This window comes from Apis dorsata, unplaced genomic scaffold, assembly GCF_000469605.1.
Source record: "Apis dorsata unplaced genomic scaffold, Apis dorsata 1.3 scaffold_204, whole genome shotgun sequence".
Taxonomy (NCBI): domain Eukaryota; kingdom Metazoa; phylum Arthropoda; class Insecta; order Hymenoptera; family Apidae; genus Apis; species Apis dorsata.
Genome location: NW_006263488.1, coordinates 203,623 through 209,964, shown reverse-complemented (window position 1 = coordinate 209,964; position 6,342 = coordinate 203,623). Strand labels below are relative to the sequence as shown.

Genomic DNA, 6,342 nt, shown 5'->3' with positions numbered 1-6,342 from the left:
GAGAGAGAGAGAGAGAGAGAGAGAGAAAGAGCATTTTCACATGCTTTTCACTGGAGAACTTATTTTCCACGTACATTAGTGACACCCAAAAGTTCTCTTATGAAATTCGTGTCAGCCATTTTCGTGTTCCTTTCGAATCTACATAAGTAATCGATAATTTCTTCCTCTTCATCGGATGAAATAAATATATAATGAAATAAATATAAGGAAGTTATAGAAGTTGATGCAAAAATTAACCGTGAAATTCAAGGTCTCGATTTTATAGCTTTTTACATATCCGTTACGTAAAATAATTTTCACAATTTTCTTTATTCGATGAATTTTGAATATTATTTGTTTTTTTTACACGATTATGGATACTTCAAATTATTATGAGTTCTTTTTAATTTTAATTTTGATTAAATTCGATGTATCGTTTCGCATTATTCGAAAGGAATGAAATTGTTAGTGATAGTTTGTCGCAAAAGTGTTGATACGCTATATGCAATTACAAGAAAATTAATCCGAAAATCCTAATTTTTTTAAACGAAAGTTTAAGCATGTGCAGAGCATAATGAACTTTTCATTTTTATTTTGATTATTTTTAATTCTAATTATTTCTAATTATTTTTTAATCGCAATTTTTTGACGAAGATAGAGCAAGAGTTTAAGTTACAAAATGTTCGGATTATTCAGCGCTCTATCGTCCTGATATAAAAAAAAAAGAAAAACTTGGGGACAAAATTATATTTAAAATTTGACAGAATGTTTTGCGTTAATTTCAGTTGTTCAAAGAGAGAAAGTGCTCCATATATGTATATAGCTCCATTATGCTCTACTGCCTCTGGCCAAAGAATTAGGACCACTCACAATTTTTAACTTTTTAATTTTTCGTGCTTTTAGTAAAATTTAAAGGCCCAAATGAAAATTTAATTCTCTCGATGTATTAACGTATTTTACGTATATTAATAATTTATATATCACGATACATAACGTTTTACTATATTTTTATTTTCGTATATCTCGTGGCCAAGCAACTCTTTCGATATGAATATCATTCAAAACACACGAAATTTATTTAAAACATTCGTGATACGTCAAATTGATTCGAAGAAAAAAATTGTGGAAAAATAAACGATAAAACAAGAAAGTGTTGTATAATATACTGTGACAATTTTTTTGCGACCGACTGTACTTCTCTGTCAACGTCCAAACTTTGCCTCCGACGCGAAAAGTAATTTAATACAGTAATTTTTCTTTCGTTCCTCCTCGAATTTTCCACGTGGTCTCGAGGAAGCCAGTGACGCTGGCTGCTGGAAAATTAACGATCCGGAAACGTTCATGAAATGTTCATTCGCCACGACTAAATCGATTCCCCATACCGATAGAATGATTATCTGTTGCCCTTCTCATGTTTGAAAAACTTTTTATTTCGAACGGAAGATCGATCGATCGATCCATCGTTCCATCGTTCGAAGTGAAATTAATCGATTCGAATCGGATTTCAATTAAGTTTTATCGTTAATTAAATTGCATTCCGTCCGATCCGTGATAAAAATTTACTAATTTAATCTTTTCTTAATAGTGGGATATGTATACATATTCTTATTATAATTTTGAAGATAAGATTTTTATATATTTTTGATTCAGAGATTGGATAAATGATAAAATTTCGCCGATTAATTGCTTTGTGCAAATAATTCACGATGTTTATATAACGAGCGAATCGTTAAAAAGTTATTTCTTCATGAATTTTGATGAAATCGAAATATATCTTAATTCTATATATAGAGATATATATAGAGGGATCGTTCGAAGAAGCATTCGAAGATAAAATATAAAACAACATATAAACAAAATTACAATATTATTTTAAATATTAGTTTCATACTTAGTATTTATTATTGTAACATAATTGAATTTATGAAATACTCAATATACTTCGTGATATTCATGATTTTTAATTATAAAATTAAGTTAAGTTAGGTTCAAATCCAACATAAATTTGCAAATATTTCGAAAACTAAGCGTACTCTTTGAATTTGTAAGAATGAAAAATATATACCAAAATATATAACTATTTTTATTAAAAAATCATAATATTGAAATTATTTGAATTATTAATATTCCTGTTTTTATTCTTTTAATTTTATTTATTTCCTTTCATAATTTTATATTTAATTGTTGAAATTAATCCTTTTTTTCTCATAAATCAATTGTTCATTATTAATATTGATTACATTTCGAATTTTATAATATTAAACTTAATTCATATTAACTTGATGAACTTTTTTTACTAGAAATTGATAATCGAATAATTAATCGAACAAAAATTTTTTTTATGTTTAATTTTAACTTGTATTAATGATTCCATCATTAACAAATTTTTTTTTATCAATGTGATCTAAAATTTGTGTGGAATAGATTTATATCAGATTTATAATTGAATCGAATTTCTTGAAATAATTGTATAAATTGAATTGATGATATGAAATAAAAAATTCACAGAAACTTAAAATTTCGTTCGTTATTTTTGAAACAAAAATTCTCTACTATCGCGTTTACCAGAGATTTTAGAGAACGTTAACCCTGCAAGACGAACAACCAGTATTTTGTGGGCACCACTTTCGCTCGAGCGCCAACACACCATTTTGGCAAATGCTCCGTTGATAATTCCTCTTTTCCCCTCTTTTTTAAACACGTGCGATCAGATCGATTCTCTAAAATTATATTACCAATGCAATTTTGGGTAATCTGATTAATTAAGGATTATGATTCGATACGAAATTATACTATTTATTACAATTATTGACTGTTAAATAATCAATAATCGAAGATCACAAATAAATCAATAGCTATTAATCGACTTATTTTTTGTTTAATATATATTTTTTGAATTCATTTTTTTCATTTTATTTGTTATTAAATTCATTTTTAACGTAATCTCTATTTCGAATCATCTGATAATAAAACGATGACAGTAAAAATAGTTAAATATTAGATTAATTTATTTTATGATTTACTTATTCTTATCGATTTTTATTATTATTGAATCTATTCAATGCATGCCATGGAAGTAAAGTCTGATTCTCAATACATTATTTTCAGTATAACCAGTTTTCTTTTTATTAAGAAACTTTTTATTATTCGATCTCTTCGTTACAGATATAATATAGCAGTTATACAAATTGCAATATTTTTTAAAAATCAATACGAACGTATTTTCTTTTGTTATTAACATTAACATTGTTATAACAAACGAATGATGGTTTAAGGAATCTAGCTTGATAAAAATTTTTAAAATCAAGTTTTACAAATTTTTGGATAAAAAAATATAATTTTTAAAAGAAAAGAAATTCTTGAATGGAAAAAGATTCATTGTTTTCGCCTTTGTCTACAAATCTTCGCACTTCTCGAATCCGCGATCCTTTTGCCTTCGACGCGACATCAAAAGTCGTGTGTAAAGTCTCGAGCACAAAGCGAACGAGGGGAGAAGGCATGAGAAACTTTCATTCTTCACCGATGACCACCTCGGTTCTTCCGCTGAGTTCCTTCCGTTTATCGGGGCCGTCGTCAATTGGGAATCGAAGCGACCAAGTGAAGCAGAAACACACGAATTCGTACTCGGTATAAGGATGGATTAACGATCTAAAGGATGGGAGGGATATCTAAAGATCAAGAATTTTTAGAAGGTTAAGGCCAGATTATTTAGAATTTTGAAAGCAATAAGTTTTGTTCAAGTTTTGCAGGAAAACTTATATCAATCTGGCTTTGTATTTTTGACGAATTCATTTTTTTCATTTATAATTTACAATATGTATACTGCGTTACAAAAAGATATATCTAATAATTGTATAAAACTTCGATGAAATTTTTTTTTTTACAATGGTAGAACATTCAAGATTAAATTTTTTTATGAAAAGTTTCGCTTTACTATTTGAAAAAGTAAAGTTTGATATATAGTTTGTATTTTTTTAATTATAAATTAAATCTAACGAATAATTTTTATTTTTCTTTAAAATGTTAAAATCGAGCATTAAAAACAGAAATAAAAATATTTGAAAAATTCTGGTCAATAATCAAGAATTTTTTCAACAATTTTTAAAATTTAGAATTTTAAATCAATCTGTTATCCATTATTTCTACAATAAATTAAACATTCTCATTATATTAATATATGAGAGAGACTGAATGAAAATAAGATAAGATAGGAATAATTTGTTTTTGGAAGGAAAAAATTGTAAAGTACAAAGTTAAATAAAATTTTTTTTTTCTAAGAATCAAGATTGGGTAAAAATACTCCCTTCGATAAAGCTACTTTGTTGACACGAAGCTGCATGTTTCTTTTTATTGTACTTTCTTATGCATACCTTTGAAAGAGATACGATACAATGAACTTCTCCTCTGATATTGATACTCTTTTATATTTGTACCTTTTTGAAAGAGAGTGGAAGATAGTAATATCTTTTGAAATGCATCGTGTTGAAAGAGGTGCAAGATTCATCTTCAATATATGTATATTACGTACTGTAAATATTTATTTTAAACTTCGATATTGTCTATAATCAATCTTTTTCATTTCATTCTAATAATAAAATTTTAGATCATAAACCGATAACATATACAACAAAGTTAATTCAATTAAATTTCAAAATTTTTTGAATGGGAGAATATAAGAAAATTTTTAATACATTTATGTGACTTAAAAACTGACTACAAATAAATTAGAAATACAATCAATATATTAAATTAATCAATTTCAAACATAAGTCAAATTTGATGAAAAAATTCATAAATAATTAGATATAAACTTGAAAAAATTAAATATTGCAATGTTAATAATTAATATTAGCTATGTCAAAATTTTGAAGAAATTTTTATTAATTCTGATATCTCTTGATTATTAAATTATTATTTATAATTATTTAAAAAATTTCTATACATTAATTGTTTTTCTTGTGTATTTTTATTAGTTTCTAAGAGAAACATATACTATCTTTTTGTAATTGTTACACATAAATGTGTAATTTTTTTTAAAAATTGAAAAATATAATATCTATATTACTATTTATTCCACCTGTATACCACGATATTTATAAAAAATTCAAACGTAAAATTTGAAAAAAAATAGTGACAAAGCAAAACGTGTATAAAAGTGAACTGTATCAATTATTTCAATTATTTCTGTTATTTACAAAATTATTGGATAAAAAATCTTCAAAATTTTTCAAGAAAAATATATATTTTTGTATATTCAAATAAAATGATCTTAAATAAAATATTCTGTAAATTTTTCCGTAAAAGTCTTCTTTTTTAGATTTAATTTTCAAATTTAACCATACAAAAAAAATATAATAAATATCAAGATACTTTTATATGAATAAATTGAAACATTATTTCGTACAAAGTGCAAAAAATTGAAATGAAGCGATACAAAAATACAATAAAAAAAATTGTTTAAAAATTTTTATACAGTATAATTATATTATGATATAATTGAATATACGAATTAGATTAATGAAGAGCGAAAAAGATATCAAGTGATCAAAATGTCAGATTGCGATTGATTAATTTAATTAAATTTCACGCATCCATTAAAACACCATTTCTTTGATGTGGACGTTATTGAAATTTACAAATCATTCTTTATATCGAATTTCCCTCTGAGTTTTTATATTCATCGTTAGCTTATTTTTGAAACGAAACAAATCCTCGTCATTCAGGAACGCGTATATAGTTCCTTTGTGAAGAACTGAACAACTCTACAAAGCGTTAATGAAGTGCATCCGCTATGTTTGAAAACTAACCTAACTTTGTATTCGTTTCTGATCATCTTAAAGTGACTTGCATTGAAAATCTGAATATAGATTCATATAACGTTTGATTTTAATTGAATCTTTTTTTTTTTTTTTTATATTTTGTTTAACAATGCATTAAAAACACACGAATTTTTTATGTGTATTCATAGAAAAAATAAAAGAGCATATATATTTTGAAACCATTTTTCAATTTCCATTTAAATATCTATTGCTGCAAATAACAATAATAAAAATCGAGATGATAAAACCCTGTATAAATTAATATCTTTAAATTATCTCAATCTTAATGTCGTTCAATTATGGTAAAAGTTCAGCCATATTCAAAAAAAAAATTTGATCTAAACACTGATTCGCAAATTTAGATTTCTATTGATACATGTGTGTATTCTATAGCTATAACAGATTGCGTGAGATTGGTAAACTTTGCGCCTGGATTGGTCGTAATTGAGGAATTATTCTCGAGAAAACCTTTTTCTCTAATTATCATTTTTTATAATCTGTGTATCGTATTAAAGAAAAGATAGGAATATACCTTCATTTTCTT

The 6,342-nt window shown here is 25.5% G+C and overlaps 1 protein-coding gene across 2 annotated transcripts in view; it reads right to left on the bottom strand.

Annotated features, from left to right (window-relative positions):
* Positions 1–6,342, bottom strand: part of LOC102679326 — a 429,386-nt gene that overhangs the window by 329,242 nt on the left and 93,802 nt on the right. The gene's annotated exons all lie outside the window — the stretch shown is intronic.